This window comes from Crocuta crocuta, unplaced genomic scaffold (assembly GCF_008692635.1).
Source record: "Crocuta crocuta isolate KB4526 unplaced genomic scaffold, BGI_CrCroc_1.0 scaffold200, whole genome shotgun sequence".
In the NCBI taxonomy this organism is placed as follows: domain Eukaryota; kingdom Metazoa; phylum Chordata; class Mammalia; order Carnivora; family Hyaenidae; genus Crocuta; species Crocuta crocuta.
Genome location: NW_027527135.1, coordinates 1,111,957 through 1,131,866, shown reverse-complemented (window position 1 = coordinate 1,131,866; position 19,910 = coordinate 1,111,957). Strand labels below are relative to the sequence as shown.

General features: G+C 34.3%; 2 long non-coding RNA genes across 3 annotated transcripts in view; one reads left to right on the top strand and one right to left on the bottom strand.

The window, feature by feature from the left end:
- Positions 1 to 19,910, bottom strand: part of LOC144226180 (uncharacterized) — a 60,280-nt gene that overhangs the window by 34,110 nt on the left and 6,260 nt on the right. The gene's annotated exons all lie outside the window — the stretch shown is intronic.
- Positions 6,537 to 19,910, top strand: part of LOC144226277 (uncharacterized) — a 33,875-nt gene continuing 20,501 nt past the window's right edge. Inside the window, exons 1-3 of the long non-coding RNA XR_013333594.1 lie at positions 6,537 to 6,646; positions 7,352 to 7,422; positions 7,803 to 7,925. This is a non-coding gene — a long non-coding RNA (uncharacterized LOC144226277). The remainder of the gene's footprint in view (positions 6,647 to 7,351; positions 7,423 to 7,802; positions 7,926 to 19,910) is intronic.

Below are 19,910 nucleotides of genomic sequence, written 5' to 3'. Positions count from 1 at the left end.
CAATTGCTTCTGTGGTAATTGGTGTTAATTGAAACACATGTCACAGCTAAAAAGACTGGGCTGAATTTCTTTGGAATTGTGAGGAGTTCTCTTCCTGCTGAGCTTGGCTCTTCTGTAACTACAATTAAGTAACCCTAAGCAGAGACAAGACATTCTACCAGAAAGGAATGATCAAATTGTTGACAAGTGGGCATTTTCCTCTGTTGTGGCTTGATGGTCACTTACTAATGGTATAAAAATTACCAAACTTAATAATTTCTAAATATCAGTTGCATTAAGTAGTGAAACAGATGTCAGATTGCTCTTAGTCAAGGGAACAATTATTTCATTTCCTTAGAAAGAAATGAATTCATTCATTAAAGTCCAGTACCAAAGCCAATTTGAAGAATGCACTTAGAAAAAGGTAATGATGTATATATGAACAGAATTTGGTGCTAACTATCCCTCTAGGAATTTCTCTCTTATATTTCCATGAGAGGGCCTAAGGATACCCCAGAGAGAACAGATAAAGTTTCAATGCTTGTCTTAAAAATACAGCTAGCATGAAATGTGGTACAGAATTTCTTCTAACTATTATTAAGAGGGAAAATTGAGCAGTAGGTTAGAATAGGATTTTAAATATTTTTTAGCTTTTTTCTCTTCCCATAACATTAACATGGAAGGACATACAAATATCTATGGGATTTAACTTTGGTTTATACTTTTTCCTACATAAATTATTTAAGTCATGCCTGAGTAATCATTTTTAATAAAGAAAACATCCCTTGGCATTAAGTAGTGATCAAAGATTTGATGCTGTGTTGAAATTTTATTTCAAGATATTATGCTTAATTATATTTTGAGGGAGGTGTCATGATTTAAGTCCACACAGATTTCACACTCTCCATTTCTTTCCTACAGTTCATGATTACATGTAATTTTGAAGAGATGCCCTAAATTTTGTTTATCAAATATTTCAAGTCTGATAAATTGTAAGAGATTCTCTTTGTTTTATTGTGTTCAGTTTGTGTGTATTTATTCCAATTTTCCATCTGGAAAAGTTGACAGCAAGTACATTTATAAGAAACCCATCTCAGCTGGACATTAATCTCAGCTCTCTGTTTCCTAAAATAGGAGGGATAGCCAAATTAACTTCAGCATGATTCCAGGGATTTGTACTAAGAGTTATTAATTTTTGGTTTGGTCTTCTTGACATGGATGTAGTATACTTTTGGGAACTTCAAGTTCATTAAAAAAAAAAATTATTTATTTTGAGAGCACTAGAGAGTGCGAGCATGCATGGGGACGGAAGAGAGAGAATCCAAAGCAGGCTCCACACCGTCATTGCAGAGCCCACTGTGGGGCTTGACCCCACCAACCATTAGATCACAACCTGAGCAGAGATCAAGAATAGGATGCTTAATGAACTGAATTACCCATGTGTCCCTGAAAGTTCATTTTAGAAATCATCTTTGACATTTCATATTTGTAACACAGATGTCTGTCTTCAAATCTCTTGCCTGTTGGAGTTTAATGTGTAACAAGATATTTACACTAAAACATATCAACTACCATTCTAGGCTCTAACATTCTGTTTTGGGGTTTCTTAAAGGACTCATTTCCCATCTTTTGCTTGTAGTACAATAGTGTGTAGATTTTGGTTAAGAGTAAAGATTTTGAAATCAGACTTTCTTCCTGGGTCTATATTCTCTAGAAGTTAGTTGTATGTTCTTGAACAACTCATATTTCAAAGTAATGTTAGTACTTACCTTCTAAGATGTTTGAAAAGATGAATTAATATATATTTATATATAAAATGTTTATAGTAGCTAGCACATATTAAGTACTATATAAATATCAGCTACTCTTCTTCTCCTTTTTCTAATGATATTCCTTACTCACAGCTTTCCAAATTGTAACAGTAATACAAGTCAGTTGTAAAAAAATCAAAAAGCACATTAGTAAAAATCAACCACTCATATCCTTTGATTACTTGTATGTTTACACGTGGATGCTTTTATTTTTTCAAGTTAATTTCTCAAGAGTAAGCTTGTTCTGTTCCGAGGTTTCAAGAGACGTTACCAGTTTAGTTTTTCCATATTATCAGAACAATCTACATTTCTACCAGTGAAACTAAGTTTTTCCTTATATCCTTATAAGTATTAGGTCTTATGTTTAAAAAGATTTTCTTTTGTAATATCTTTTTCCTTATTTTTGTTTCCCTGTTTTGTAGTGAGTTAGAATGTTTGCTGTATTTGCTGTTATTCTGCTAATTATTCCTTTTCCTTTGTTCATTTTCTATTAGGTTCTGTCCTTTTCTTGTTAGCTTATGAGTTCAATATATATTTACTTATTATATTTTGATACTATGTTTTGTAATATTTTTCCAAATCTGATCTTGTCTATTAATTTGATCATGACTTTTGCCATGCAAAGATTTTATACATTTATTTGGATAAATTCAACTCTTTCTTTTCTTCTTTTCTTTCTTTCTTTCTTTCTTTCTTTCTTTCTTTCTTTCTTTCTTTCTTTCTTTTTCTTTCTTTAGTGAAAGCATGTGCAGGGGAGGGGAAGAGGATGAAGGAGAAAGAGAATCTTAAGCAGGCTCCATGCATGGAGCCTGACATGAGGCTTGATCTTAAGACCATGAGATCATGACCTGAGCTGAAATCAAGAGTCAGAAACTTAACCAGTTGAGCCACCAAGGTGTCCCTTTTTTTCCTTTTTGTAGATCCTGGGTTTTCTCTTTTGATTAAGAATGTTTCCCCAGCAAATTGTGCAGAGAGTGTTTTTTTTTTTGTATTTTTTTACACATTTTATTATAATATTTTAAATGTATTTTAAACATATGAGATAAGAATCAAATTTTATATTTTTTTCAGATATGATCTTCCAGTACAACTTACTAAACAAAAAACCTTTTTACATTGTATTGAAATATCAGTTTTGTCATTGTGTTAGGTTCTTATTGCTTCATAGCAAATTATGAACAATTTAGCAGCTTAAATAATGCATATTTATTATGTTAAAGTTTCTGTGAGTCAGGAGTCCATGCATGAAATTAGCAACTACTCTTCTTAGGGTCTCATCAGGCTATAATTAATGTGTTGGCTGGGGTCTTGATGTCATTTGAGAAATGGAATCCTTCTCTCTGCTCATTGATTTAGACAGAATTTAATTCTTTATATTTATAAAACAGGTCACCATTTTCTTGCTAGCTGTCACCTGCGGGTTGTTCTAAACTCCTAAAAAGCCATTCTCAGGTTCTTGACATGTGCCTCCTCAATAGGCAGTTGCCAACATGTCTGTTTGATTCTTCCAGGGCAGCAAGATAATCTTTCCCACTTCCAATCTCTCCCAGCAGAGTAGTCCTGAAAGGTCAGACTCACAGATGATAATGTCCCCTTTGATTTTAACTCAATTATCAACTGATTAAGAATTTTAGTTACATTTGAAAAGTCCCTTTCCCATATAATGTAACCAAGTCATGGGAATGAAATCTTGGCATTTTCATAAGTCTTGCTTATACTCAGTGGGAGGGGAATATACAGGGTGTGTATATTTGGAGATTGGAAATTTGAGGGAGACCTTAGATTCTGCCTACCATAGTCTTACTAAATTCTCTATTTGTACATTTTCTCTTCTAGTCTAGTCATTTGTCTATCCTGAGTACTATAAATTCGGTCTTATAGAATTCTCTGATATCTCATAATTCAAGTTCTTCATGATTAAGTCATTCACACATCATTTCATACTTTTCATGGTTGTTCTAATGATTTCTTTTCTTTCTTATTAATATTAAGATGACTTTTATCATTTTCCAGCAAAATAAAACAAAACTGTGAGGTTTTAATTTGAATTGCATGAAAATTCTATATTAATCCTCAGAAAAAATATATTTCATATCAGGGGGCCTGGGTGGGTCAGTCAGTTAAGCATCCAACTCTTGATCTCAGCTCAGGTCTAGATCTCAGAGTCATGAGTTCAAGGCCTGCATTGAGCTCTGTACTGGACATGAAGCCTATTAAAAAAGTTATATATATATATATATTTCATATCTTTCAACCTAAGAATAGGAGATATTTTAGAGTTGTTAAATCTTGTTTATTACTCTTGAAAAAAGATTATATAGATTTTAAAGGTCTTACTCAATTTATGTTTGATTTCTTACCCCTTTTCTGACTTCATTCCCTTCTCTGAAATATAGGGATGATAATAATAGTATATTATTGTGCATATTAATTAACTTAATGTATGTAAATCATTAAGAATATTACCTGGCACATAGTCAACAATATGTGAGCATGTAAGTGTTATAAGTATGTTAGGTGTATTACAGTATCTTGTGACTTTATTTATATTTTCCAATAAATAATAAGGCTGAGAACTTTCTTACTGGCTATTTGGAGTTTGGGAGGTGTCTATTCAAGTCTTTTGCTCATATTTCTGTTGATCATCTTTCATTTTCATATTTCACTGTGTTTCATATATCTGGATACTAGCAGTATATCAGATATTTGTATTAGAAACTTTTTAAACATTTATTTGTTGGGCATTTCGCTCTTAATTTTTTCTTGTGGTAAACAGAAACATCTTCATTTAAATGTAATGCAACTTGCCAATTTTTCTCTTGATGGTTCATTCTTTCAATTTGATGTTCAAGAAATTTTCCCCTACTGCAGGGACATAAGGTTTTTTCCTTTGATATCTCTTAGAAATTTTACTATTATACACTTGTGAATTAGGGCAATCATACATCTAAAATAGATTTGTTAAAACTCATTTTTTCCAATTGATGACACCATTTATTGAAAAGATCCAATGTACTTCAAGATCACTTTTTAAAAAAAATAAATCAAGTAACCATGCATGGGTAGTTCTTTTCTTATACCTTCTGTGGTGTTCCATTGGTCTTCTTATCTAACATTGCAATAACTTAATATTTCTTTGTAACTAGTAGTGTTAATCCTCCAGCTTTTTTTTCTTCAAAATTTTCTTGACTATTATTGACCCATTTCATTTACATATAAAGTTTAGAATCTGTTTGTTAGTTTACACATCCAAACACATGTAAGCTCATGAATGTGCAACACACAGATACAGAGCCTTGTATGATTTGGTTGTGATTACACTGAATTTATAGACCAATCTGAGAATAATTAACATCTTCATGATACTGAGTCTTCCAATCCATGAAAATAGCATGCTTCTCCATTTAATTTTGGCCTCCATTAATGTCTCTGAGTAATATTTTATATTTTTTAGTAGAGGATTGCATAACTTTTGTTAAATTTATTGTCAAACATGTAATGTTCTTGACACTATTTATGAATGATATTGTTTTCAAGGTTTATTTTTAAACTTTGTTGCTAGCATAAAGAGATGTAATTGATTTTGCTTATTGATCTTTTTCAATCAATATTACCAAATTAATTTTTACTTTTAATAGTTCCTTGGTTCATATATTTGATTTTTCTATGTAAGTAATTACAATGTTTTGTAAATAATAATAGTTTTATTACTTCTTTTTTTCTCTTGCCTTATTGCGCTGGTCTGTACCTCCAGAACATTGTGACACTGACAGTAATAGCTGGGTTTTCTAATTCTGTTTTCTGAGAGCAAATTTCAGCTTAAGGTAGGTCTTTCTATTCTATATGTATGTATATATAATGAGTTTTAATTTTACCAAATTATTTTTCTGTATCTATAGTAAGCACATTATGTTTTGCCTTTATTCTGGCTTTAGGTGTAAGGCATATGAACAACATCACCATTTATATATGTGGGGAAATAATAGATATCGTAAGATAAGCTATAGAATTCATGGGAGAGACCTTAAGCTTACACAGGAAGGAACAATTTGACTTAGGCAGTGGTCATGCAGGAGGAGAACACAGGGTAAATGAGAAGCCAAAAAGGAAAAACTGCTATTAAATAGCTGTGTTATAAAAATGGATGAGAGAAGTCCAAATTAAGTGTAGTGTTAATGCCTAAGAAAAAAATATTCAAAGCTAAAACAAGGATATTGGCATAAAGATCTCAAATTAAGGGTAATAGCTCATGGTCTAAGTCAATAATCAATTTTTTCATAGGTACTTAAGCTTATTAGTAAAAAAAAAAAAAGGAAAGAAAAAACTTACTAGTTAACTTGGACAGGAATTCAGGCAATTTGGAATAAATAAGTCGATTTAACTGCTGAACCAGAAGTTAGATTCTCTATTATAAGTTGATTATTCACAATTTGGTTACCTGTGTGCGAGTTATATACATTGACTCTTGAGAATGGTAGAAATGATTATATATTGTAAATGTCCTGCTAAATGGCCATTTTAATTACCTTCTAGAGAAGAGAAATTATTAATAACAAAAAAGAGTAAAGTTATATTTCACATGCTTCTTCATAATGGATATAGTAATTTAAGTTCTACTTTCCAATTTTGTAACAAATAGAGTAATATGTATATAAGTACTTAGTAAATATACGATAGTACACTGATGTAAGGAATAATGATTATTACTGCTAAAAAAGCTATCCGTATTTATTCTCTAGGTGATGACTGAACAAAACCATTGGTGGTATATCAATCATTGAGCAGAGAAGCAGAGAAGTGATGTGGAGTAAGGGGCTTATTATAGGGATTTAGCATGATGCACTCATGAGATCTGGGTAAGCAGTTTACCATGGCTGTTATTTCTGTGTATATTTCTAGGTCTGTAGGCAACTAGGCAGGCAGTGGAGCAGGCAGTACTAAAAAAGAGTCAGACCTGAAGGAGGGGAGAAACAAAGGCAAACTGAAATTTTCAATGATCACCTTGAAGATAAGGTCAAACTGGAACCCTCATCTTATTTTTTATTTTTCTCTAATTTTGATGACTAGGTGACCTGTTGGAAAAGCCAGTGCCTTTCTTCACCAAGCTAACTACGCCAGGAGTCAGAGAAACTAAAGAAGTTCAGTCCAACTTCAAGTCAGTTTGGGCTGAAGATGAGTCTCATCAAGGCAGATCAGGAATAGGGCCACCAACTCTCCTGATTTTCTCAGGACTGGGGGTGTTCTCAGGAGAAAAGACTTATGGTAACAGAAACTGGGACAATCTCAGTTAAATCATAAATGTTGATCACCCTAGGAGGAGACCCCCAATAACTCACTTGATCTGCAATAGATTTAACACTACACTGAATTTGCAAGTGTAAACATGGCAGCTGCTTCACTTCCACCTTACAGATTTCATGCAAATTTCTTACAGGGTCTGTCCTACCAATACAGGGAAGGGAACTCTGGGAACTGGAGTTCCAGTTTAGCTGAGTTTGCGCAATAATGCAATCTCTAGAGGTAGCCACTGAGAATTATTTTTATTTGATTTTATGTTTCAGAATAAACTATAATCTCCTTTACTAAGCAGTTTTGCTGTAGTAAATGCACAGAAATCCAGCTCTTCAGAATAGTGAGTATGTCTAATTCACTTAAAGTGAGTCATAAGTGTTTTAGCCAAAAGTAATAGTAGCTTGTAATATATACATTATAAAATCATGAGGCATGTAAAATAATTTAACATTCCCAAATCCCTTTGAATGTATACTTTAATTTTAGATAAACTAACATAGTATACAAATATCTCACTTCATCAAGTTTTCCTTCATTACTTGCAAGAATTTTCTTTATATACTCACCACAAATAAATGGAAAGCCACTTTTGTGTTGCCCGTATATAATAGACTATTTGTTCAACAATTTGTCCTCTGTAATTTTAAAAGCACCTAACAAATTTCCTTTATGATTACATTAGTCCCTCCTTATCCACGGTTTTGCATTCTGTGGTTTCAGTCACCCGTGGTCCTCTGTGATCCAGAAGCAAACGATTCTCCCCTGACATATGGTCAGAAGGTCTGTAGTAGCTTAAAACGATGTTACAGTGTCTGCGTCATGCACCACACTTCATCTCATCAGGTAGGCATTTTATTACCTCACATCATTATCAGAAGATGGGTGAGTATAGCCAATAAGAAGATATTTTGAGAGACTACATTCATATAATCTTCATTACAGTATATTATTATAATTGTTCCATTTTATTATGAGCTACTGTTGTTAATCTCTTATTGTGCCTAATATATGAATTAAATTTTATCACAGGTATGTATTATTAGGAAAAAACATAGTACACATAGAGTTTAGTACTATTGTGATTTCAGACATCTAATGGGGTCTCAGAACATATCTATGTGTATAGAATATTAAGAAGCAATCTGTCTGTAAAAAAGAGACATTGTGACCTTTTATTTAAATAGAAGTGATACAGGGAATGCATTTACACATTATTTTAATTATACTAAATTGGAGCCCTTTTTTAGACAAATTAAGGTAATCAAGGAATCACTAATGGGCTTGCCTTTATAATTTTAACCTCCAAGCAATTCCTTTTCATTTTTTAATAGACTTTTTAACTTTTCACAGTTTAATTACTATCAGATTAAACCATTCTCCTTTTTAAAACCAAGCCTTCATTGTTGGAGAATGTAGAGGCCATTTCAGGCAAAATTGTTGAAGATTCAACAACTGTTCATTGCTGTTAAACACTCAACTAGGTGCTGTGAGATATAAATGGGAGTAGCCAGAGTAAAACTCAAGTGCAGTTTTTTAGCAAATTGAAGCTCCCAAACATATTTAGTTTTGAGAAGAAAACCTCAAGAAAAAATAGCCTTACATAGCTTATTTCAGTTCTTTGAAAGGATTTTGTGTGGAAAGTAATGGATTCTATTTTCTATATGATTCCAGAGAATAGAGGTAGCACTCATCAGGAATCCCCAGTGAGCTCCTAATGACAAAATCCAATGGCCACGGGAGGTTAAATTTCAAGTATCTATTTCCCATGAGACATTTGAGATTGTTGACTTCCACCTTCTCTTAAAAATTTTCTTGTTTTCTCTTGCTTGAATGCCCCTTCCTATTTCTTTGCTTTTACAGTTCCTTTTTTCTTTGCTTTAATCCTAAATCTTGGATATTACTGAAATCTCATCCTTGTCTCCTCTTCTCTTCTCTAGCCTATCCTTTCTTTCCCTCTCTGCTATTCTTTTCTTATTCTACTTTGGCTTCTTGTTTCAGAACTTGAGCTAGCTTCTTTTCCCTAATCTGGAAATCCAGTCCAGTATGGTTTATTTTAACAAGTTCTAGATCAATATATCCTACTGAGAATCTCTGTTCAGAATGTTCCAATGTCACTTGAAGCTCAATATTGCTTATATGGAACCTATTAACATCCCCTTTCCCAAATCCAGTTGTTTCTTTTGTAGTTTGAATTTCTGGAACTGGTAGCATCATATGCCAAATCACCAAATCCAGAAATTAGTAAATGATCTATTTTTCTCTTCTCTTATCATTATATTCAATTGATCACGAATTCTTTATCTTTTGAATGTTTGATCTCTTCAACATGGCTTGCAATTGCTCTTTTCTATGTAATGCCTCTGTAGCTGCCACAGTCTTCATTTTCAATTATTTTTCCAGCCATTGCAATAGTTTCCTGGTTAGTGTACCTGAGTCCAAGTTTTTCATATTCTTGTTCATCCTCACCTGTATGTTAGGTGGGATGTATTATAGAGGAAAATAAAGGAAGATAAGGGATGGGAAGTGTTGGGTTGTATTTAATTTTGTAAAAGACTGGTAGAGTAAGTTTTCATGAGAAGTTGATGTTTGAATAATGAATGGAAAGAGATCAGAGAATATGCAATTAAGATACCTAGAGGATGTATATTTCAGAAAGAGGGAACAGCAAGTGCAAAGGGCCTGAGATAGAAGCATGGGCACCCTTGTTACTAGAGAGGAATGAGTTAAGAAGAAAATAATAAAAGATGAGGTTAGAAAGTTACTGAGAATATTTGGGTGTGGCCAGTGGTGTAGCATTTAGTCAACCATGCAAAGGACAATGGATTTTACTCCCAAAGAAATGGGAAGCCACTAAACACTATAAGCTGAGGAGTTAAATGATTTTATGTTTTATAAGGATTGTCCTAGGTGCTGTGTTGAGGAGGAGGATAAGGGGGTGGGTAAGTGTGGTAAGTAGGGGGGATGGTTCAGAAGATATAATGTTGCATGTGAAGATCAGTGGAAAATGGAACCAGGATGGTGTTATTGGGATTCTTGGAAAGTTATGGGAATCTTAATAATTTGAAAAGAAAACCTAGAGAATTCCTCATAATTGATAAAGTGCCTGATAATTGTAATATGGTGTTTTTTATTTGTTGGTTTGTTTGTTAAATGCTGTCTTGACCTTGTTTTGAGGCTCTTTCCAGAGGCTGATCAGTTCCTCTTCTTGAGTAGCCAATTAAGTGAACATCCTCAATCACTTTCCTTATCAGGCTCTCACACTGCTGGTCACTGTGCATTCATCTTAATTGCCCCAGGGGCAGGCTCTAGACACTCAGGGATAGCCCTTCTTTCTAGAACCCAGCTGAAATAATTCAAATTCGCCAATCTGAAACCTGTTCACCCTTCCCTTCCATTGGTAACCACAATAAGGATGCTTCTTATGGTTTCCCTCCCTTCCTCTGTCTTGTGACTTAACTTAGGGTACTTCACTAAGTGGCCTTATGCTGTTTCTCTCCAGGGAACTGAGAGTCCTATGATAACAAAAGTAGCAAAAGCAACACGAGAAAACTCTTCGCAGCTTCTGTCTCCCTTGATATGCCTCTGGCTTCACCATACCTCTCTCAAAGAACTGTGGCTAAAACAAATAGACAATTTAAAGTCCATAAATACATTTACTGAATGAACAGTGCTTCCTGGAAAGCACTTTAAAAATTTAAAGAAGTGCCAACAATTGATAGTTGCTCAATAAATATTTGATGACTTTCTTGAATTAATGTTAAAAAATTTTTTCTAACAGAGATATCAGTAGGGAAGATATTGCCTTAATGCATGTACTCTTCAGAGACTTTCACTTAGTGTGTTAATTCAGAAGATACTCAAGTACTGGTAGGATAATTATATCATTTATTTTTTTATTTTTTATAGTATTCTAAATATTTTAAATGAATGTTTTCCCAAACCTGAGAATTTTTGATTCTTTGATAGCTGTTGCTGGTCTGCTGAGACAGTACAAACCAATGCAACAGAAAAGAGAATGTAAAAGAGCTGTAGAAACATTAGAGCTATCTTCTGTATTAAAAGGTTATGTTTTGGGGCTGATATTAGTGGTTTGCAAGTATAATTTTTAAAGAAGACAGGACTTTGGGAGAAGAAAAGAGTATTGTTAATGCAAAAAGTGTTGTGCCTTGGGTCTTAAAACGGAGATAAAGACTTAGGAATCCACATCCAAAGTAAAAGTAGGAAACAGTTTTATTAAAATAACACTACATTCTCTAAGGAAGAGTGGGCAGTTTCCTTGAGGTAGAAGAGATCCCTATGTTGTTTTGGGATTGGACATTATTGGGTCTCTCTGGGATGGGTGGAGTTGGTCTCTAGTGGGGGCTGATTCCAATTACTTGGGGGACTCTGTCTGCAGGTTTGAGGGGGAAGGTTTGACCGACAAGCTTTGTACCAGAACAGTCCCAGAAGCCTTTCTACTTAAGGAGAAGGCTGTAACTGCAATGCAAACTCACTATAATGAGTATAGGGGTTACCCTGGGGCAGAGGTAGAAGAGGTGGGGCATTCTCTTAACTAGTGGTCTATAAGCCACAAGGTCAGGATGTTGTGCCTTCACGTTCCTAATGTGTAACCTATTTATCACCATCCTTGTCTCCAGCCCATGTCTCTGTCATTCCCACCCTCAAGGACTTGGGACTCTGCCTCTGGCATTCCTTCCACTTCTTGTATCTAGCTTCTACCTAACAGTATTTAGGAATTCCTAGCAAAAAAATGCTTGGACATCATTCAGTGACATGTAGTGATGAGTCTTCTGTGTTCAGATACCTGTTGATTTCCCTGGTTGGACTTGAAAGAATGATACTGGGGATCTGCTACACATGAAAACATTTAGATAAAGTTGACCAACCCGGAAACCATTATTACTTAATAGCTTTGTGTTTTCAAACTAAATGCAATGTAATTAACCTTTTTTGGACACACTTCTATGGATTTTATCAATTACATCATTCCATATGAGCATTACCATAATCAGGGTGCATTTTGTCACCCCCCAAATTTCTCTCATGCTGTCCCTTTGTAGTGACATGTCCTCTCCCTACTAGCTCCTAAAAATCACCAGTACAGTCTTGCCACTCTAGTTTTGTCTTTTGCAGAATTCTATAGAAATGGGATCATATGCAAAGATTTGAGGCTAGCATCTTTTGCTTATCCAAAGCAAAAGCCTTTATGATTCATCCAAAGGATTCAAAAGGGCCCAAAGTATAGTGTGATGGTCTTGCTCATTCACCCAGTGAAAGACATGTGAATTGTCCATTTTTAGAACTTATGTATATAGCTGCTGTAAACATCCAGGTATAGGTTTTTGTGTGAGCATAAACAATTATTTCTTTGGGGGAAATATACAGAAATGGAATTGCTGAGTTATATGGGGAGTGTATGTTTAACTTTATAAGAAAGTGCTAAACTCTTTCTATAGTAACTATATCATTTTATAATCTCACCAGCAGTATAAGAGAATTTCAGTTACTCTGTCTCCTTGCTGGCATGAGATGTCAGTACAGTATTTTTATTTCAGTCATTCTAATAGTGTGATGGTATCTCATTGTGTTTTTTTAATTGTATGCATACATCTTTTAACCTTTTGTTTTGAAATAATTGTAGATTCACATGTGCTTGTAAGAAATAAAAAAGAGATCACAATAAATCCTTCATCCAGTTTCCCCAGTGGTAACTGTCTGGCATAACTATATAGTAATATCACAACCTGAAACTTGAAAGGCATTGATTAATTAAATAGAATGTTGAACACATCAAATAAATAAACTGTCTTATTCAGATTTCACTAGTTTTACATCCCTCAATTATGTATGTAATTTGATGTAATTTTTAGCTCAGGTGTAGATTTATGTGACTATCACCATAGTCAAGACACAGAAGAGTCCCACTGCAAAAATTTCCTGATCTACCCTTTATTAACCACAGCTACCTTCCTCCTTCTTCTATTCCCTACTTCTTGGCAACTTATCTCTCTATAGTCTCTCTACCACTTTTTCATTCCAAGGGTATATAAGTGAAATAATGTAGTATGTAACATTTTAAGATTGGCCATTTAAAACATAATTCCCTGTGATCCATCCAAGTTATGGCATGTATCAACAGTTCATTCCTTTTTATTGCTGAGTAATATTCTGTGTATGGCTACTTCCCAGTTTGTTTAACTATTCACTCGATGAAGAAAATTTGGCTTGTTTCTCATTTTATGCTATTATGGATAAAGCTGCTATGAACATTTATAAATAGGTATTTGTGTTAATATGAATTTTCATTTCTCTGGTGTAAATAACCAGAGGTGCAATGGTTGGGTCATATGCTGAGCAAATATTTAGCTTTGTAAGAAACCACATATTACTTTCCAGAGTGACATACCATTTTCTAGTCCCACAAGCAACAAATGAGTGATTTGATTATTCTATCCTCACCCACATGTGGTGTTATCACTGTTGTTTTTTATTTAGCCACTCTGGTCGCTCATTATAGTTTTAATCTACACTCCCTAATGGTTAATGATGTTTAAAAGTCATGTGCTCCTGGGGTGCCTGGGTGGCTCAGTCGGTTAAGCATCGGACTTCGGCTCAGGTCATGACCTCATGGTTCATGGGTTCGAGCCCGGCGTCGGGCTCTGTGCTGACAGCCAGCTCGGACCCTGGAGTCTGTTTCAGATTCTGTGTCTCTCTCTCTCTGACCCTCCTCTGGTCATGATCCCTCCCTCTCTCTCTCTGAAATAAATAAAAAAAAAATTAAAAAAAAAAGACATTAAAAGTCATGTGTTCCTTTTTCATCTGTATATCCTCTTTTGCTAAGTATCTGTTCAAGTCTTTTGATTATTTGTTAAATTGGATATTTTATTTTTTAAGGTTGAATTTTAAGAGTTTTTTATATGTTCTGGAGACATGGCCTTTGTCAAATAACGATGATGTGCAAGAATATTCTACCAGTCCATAGCTTGACTTTTCACTCTCTATATAGTGTATTTTATACAACAAAAATGTTATTTATTTTAAGTCCAATTTATCGATTGTTTCTTAGGCGGATCTTTCTTCTGGTGTCATATTTAAAATCTGTTGTCAAGCTCATTTATAAAGATTTTCTCTTAAAGCTTTTGTAGTTTTACATTTAGATCTATTCATTTTGAGTAAGTTTTTGTGTACAAGTTGTGATTAAGATGAAGATTATTACTTTTTAAACCATGGCATAGTATCTTTAATGTGTTTCCTTTAGTTTGATTAATATTTTATATTGTGTATATTCATCAGTATTTATAAGAAAGGTTGTTCATACAGATTGGCATCTGAAACTTATCTTTTAGATCTTCAGTAAAAAAATGTGCAGAGAGAGCTATCGTTTCACTAACATGAAAGATTTTCAGTTGAAGTTTTCAAAAAAATTTTATTTCTTTGTGGTCATATATGGATTCCTTGTTTGTTATGCTTCCTGGATCTGTGGATTCATGGTTTTTTAAAAATAATTTCTAGAAAAATTGTATCCATCATCTCTTTACAAAATAGTTTTATTTCCTCTTTTTCATTTCCATCTTCTGAGATTGTCTTGCTCTAAACCTGCATATTTTCCATTTCCTTATCTCTGACATATACTAGATAAATTAGACCTTGTAGTTCATTAATTCTCTTCTCAAATGTGTCTATTCTGATGTACATTTAACCTGTGTTTTGAGATTTTGACTTTCATCATTGTATATTTTTCCTCCTGGAAGTCTATTGTTTTTTAGTTTATATTCTTACTTGTGAAAATTTTCTTGTCTTTGTGTTCATTTTTGCAATTTCATCTTTATTTCTTCAATATTTCATCCACAGAAATTCTCAGAGTTTTAACATCCTTAGCACTTGGTTTTCTAAATCTGTCCTTTCATAGGTTGCTGTCAATGAGGTGCTAATGAGGGATTCTTTCCTTCAAAGGGCCTTGGTCTCACTTCTGTCCTTGTATGTATTATTGGGGAGGAGTCCTACCCTTTATCTCATAGGCCTCTTTGGAGGCTTTTGCATCAGATTTGGAGTCTCAGAATTGGCTGCCTTTGTCATTAGTGATCCAATGGTCCATGTATTTACTGGTTTGCTACTCTGTCTTGATACAAGCTCCCTCCTCACTGTTACCCACAGATCTAGGTTCGCTTCCCATCACATTGACTCTCTCTCAGTTGGATTCCCCTACACCAACTTCCCAATACTAAAATCCTGGTTTTCACATTTTAGGGACCAGCTTCTAGAATCTTCTACATGACTCAGAGATACACTTTGTCTGAAGGTGTTAGGAGCGCAGGTTCTTTGTGCCTCCAGACTCATTTCTAGTTAATCATTCTGTTTGTTGTCAGTTGGTGAGGTGACCCTGAAAATCCGTCCTTTCTCCAATGAAACTAAAGATGCCTCTGAGCCTGCATCTTTTGTTTAAAAAAAATTTAATGTTTTTATATTTATTTCTGAGAGAGAGAGAGAGAGAGAAAGAGAGAGAGAGAGCACTTAAGCAGGAGAGGTTCAGAGAGAGGGAGACGCAGAATCTGAAACAGGCTCCAGGCTCTGAGCTACCTATTAGCACAGAGGCCAACACGGGACTCAAACCCACGAACCGTGAGATCATGACCTGAGCCGAAGTTGGATGCTTAAATTGACTGAGCCACCCAGGCGCCCCTGAGCCTGCATCGTATCAGGAATCTAGTTGTTGTGTTGAAGAAGACGGGTGGTATAATCCAGTTCCTAGCTACTCATAATATTGAAGCAGAAATCTAGCATATCTCGAAAACTATGCAGTTCTCTAGGGAAAATTAGAATAATTTCTCACCAATGTCATTTTTCATGTCATTGCATATTATTGGGAGGGCATGTATTATTATATGAAACTATTTGCCTATGCCAGAAGTACTGGTCTTTTCCTCAGTAACCAAAGCATAACCTTAATAAAGATGGACAAGAGATTCAGCATTTTTCTAAGTAATGCAAAAACAGTTTAAGGAACATGGCAGTAATAAAACTCAACAGAAAGCAGAGTTCAACATATTTTGACCTCATGGCTGCAAAAAAAACCATCCTAAATGTCATTCAGCAATAGCTATTAGGTACATATGTGCTGCATTTTTATTAAGCCCTTTCCAACTGGTTCTGAAATCCAAATAGGAATATTGTTTGTTTCTCAAAATGTCCTCTACCTAGTTCTGGGATGCCCACACACACCGACCCCCACACACCCTCATCAGATACTCTCAAAGCAAAGACTTTCTGCAGTTTCCTTACAGGGCTACGATGTTCTTTTCTTGCTACCTCTCTGCTGGTACACATCAGAAGTCCACAGTATAACTAGAAAGAGGCGTCTACCCTGAAAGTGCCAGTGCTTAAGCCAGTCGTGGATGATTTGCCTCCTGGTTTGCCAGAGTAGTTTGGATTCCATTCAGGGAGTAAGTAAGTGGTTCTGTCTGAAAAACTAAGTCTCATTCAGGTCTGTCTTTGTGTCCTGTGCTTTACAGAGCATCCACAGTGATCACAAAATCATTCTACTCTCTCAGCTCTCACATTAACCTGTCTCAAATTATCTCACAAATCAGGCATATCAGCTTCTAATCCTTTTCTGTAGTAAACCTACTCCAAGAGGTTAATCAGAGATTTCATGTCACTGCTGTGTTCATACTTCTCCCACATTTTTGCTTCTTCCACTTTTACCTCTCCTAGTTAACAATCATAACACCTCTATAAATAGCATTGGCACCAATAAGCTCCTAGGGTGAGGTAGGGTGAGGAGGCCCACAGTTTGAGTGCACAAGTATTGCTTGAATCCTGATTCAGGTAGCCAAAATATCCTTTTTCTAAAGGAAGTTTATTTATTTAGTTTGAGGGAGACAGAGCGAGTAAGAGTGGGGCAGGGGGAGAGAGAGGGAGAGAGAATCGCCAACAGGCTCTGCCGATTCACTGCAAAGATTCAGTGCAAAGCTAGATGTAGGGCTGAATCTCATGAACTGTGAAATCATGACCTGAGCCGAAATCAAGAATTGTATACTTAGCTGACTGAGCCACCCAGGTACTTCCAAAATATTCTTTTATTAAAGTTAAACAAGGGTTTAGTAAGCTAGGCTTAGCATTCCATTCCTTCACTTTGTATGTCTTTCCTGAGAAACTCAGTCACCAGTGAGGGAGCAGTTACATCATCAGTAAGGAGCAGGGGGCAAAACAGGACAGCTAGTTTGAATGCTTATTTGATAATAGAGAATTAAGTACCCTTCGTCCCATTAAACAGACACACACACACACACACACACACATTTTAGAAAGACATTTTGAACATTTCTTATGCTCATAATGTAAAGATTATTGGATTATTCAAAATGTAAGAAAATAATATTGTGGGTTATAAAAGTTTTAAATATCTATATCACAAAACACATATTTTAAAAGATAGTGAAGGTCCTATTTCCATTAAGCTGCAGTATTTTCCTGGGCATTGATTTCTGTGACATAGTTCTGGGTTATTTTATATTATTATTCTTTTTAATTTTTTAAGGTTAATTTTTTTAGGGAGAGAGACAGAGTGCTAACGAGAGAGGCAGAGAGAGAGGGAGACACAGAATCTAACACTGTATCCAGGCTCAGAGCTGTCAGCACAGAGCCTGATGTGGGGCTTGAACCTATGAACTGTGAAATCATGACCTCAGATGAAGTTGAACACTTAACCAACTGAGCCACTCAGGCACCCCTAGGATTATTTTCATTTTTAATAAATACCATGGCAATTTTGTCAGAGGTATTAAGATTCACTAAATAAGGAGAAAAAAGATTGTTTTCTTATCTAATTCTCAGCTGAGTAGGTACTTTTTTTTCAATTGCATCTATCTTATCAAAGGCTCTTTGCAGTTCACCTTTTAAAATTAGGTTGAATATATGAAGTTGCCATTTCTTATGAAGCTCAGAATTTACTCTAAATTCCTGTATTGCCTGTATCCTCCTTATTGCCAAGTATCGCCAAATTGCTCATTCCTCCTTATTGTCAAATAGCATCCCATGAGCTGGATGAACCACAATTTGATTAACTAGTTTACCTATTCACCCATTGAGGGACTTCTAGGTTGGTTCTAGTTTTTACTACTATGAAGTAAACTGCCATAAACATTCTTGTGCACATAAAAATGAAAATAGATTCCTATATTTCTTCCCCGTTTGTTTTCATCTTAAATAGCAAAAAATTTTGTGTCTATGCATATATGCCTTTATATGCATATATATATATATGCATACTTACCCATCTATTGCCTAAGCATCTATTATATATGCACATGTGCTAGTGAGTATATGCTCACACATTTCAATAATAACAGGTGTTGTATTTGACAACTTGAATCTCTGTATGAGTCTTAAGCACAGACAAGTAAAAAGAAAAGCAAATGAAGATTTTTAATTCAAAACTGGATGAAACTTTCAATTTTTAATTCAATCCACTGTGAAAGTAATACGAAGCTAGAATACATGGCATATATTTTCTTGAGTTTATCAATGGTGCAAAATTTATAGAAATTCCACTCAGTGCTAAATCTGGTCATGAGGGATTTGTTTTTCCCCTTCCCTTTATCTCTCTTTTCTCTCTTACCCTTTCTTTCATTGCTCCATTACAAAAGTATTCCAAAGACTCTGGTTGAAATTCTGATTTACAGTGACTTCAAAGAGAACCATTGTTTGGTCTTCTCATTTAACACATTCTGTGTTCCTTACATATAAAATTATTTTGGATTTTTTAAATAGTTTATCTTAATTAATATGTTAATTAAAATGGAATATACAATTTTGTTCTTTAATAAATATTTGAGTGGATTTTGTGTTAATATGATTTTTAAAAAGACCTTTGTCTTTCTGAGTGTTAAAATAATATGGGCTAAATAATTGAAAAATTTAAATCCAGAGAAGACCAGTGATAAAGAAATAGTTGAGAAAATGTGATGTAGCATGATATTGGGATATTATACAACTACTGAATTAGTAGTTTAATTTATTTAATAAATTGATAAAAATACAAATGAGTGAAAAGGAAAATAAAGCTGCATATATAGTATGATTTGTTAGCAATATGCACCTATTTTATTATATATATGCACAATTACATGTAATGAAATATGTATATTAAAATACACAAATATTAAGCTTTAATCTCAGTATTCAGCCCAAATCTGCCATTAGGCATTGTCTTTGAGTTTTGAAAGGTTAAAGGTCCACTTAAATGTCCTTTACAAAATCCCTGAACTTTGCACAGTAGTCCTATGACTGTATTGCTTGTCATGTATAAACATCATGACAATGTCAATAGTGCATAGAAAGCATGTCATTGGGATTTATAGGTAATATCTGATTATCTAAATACCCACCTTCAAATATAGGTTATCATTCTTGTTGCAACCTCTATTTAATCTTTATGTGCTTTATATGGTTAAATTCTATTTATCAGGAAGAGTATGAAATTTTAAAAATGTGGTGCTAATAATTCTGAAAACAGTTATAAGTCCATGGATATAGTCATTTATTGAGAATATTTGAATATTTATATTTATTAAAAATAGATTAATAGTAGCAATACTAAAAGAGAGGGCATCAATTAGATACATATGGAAGAATGCATTTCTTTTAACCAATTCATATTTATTTATAAAACTCTAAAGAATATAATGCAGAATAAAAGACATTAAATGAGTTATAATACCAATGTCAATCTTTGCAGACTTCTTTTGTGTAACAGCATTTATCCATTAAGCAAACCAAGAGCTCTATATGATTCTTAGATATTTAATCCCATTTAGCCCAAGTCTTTTC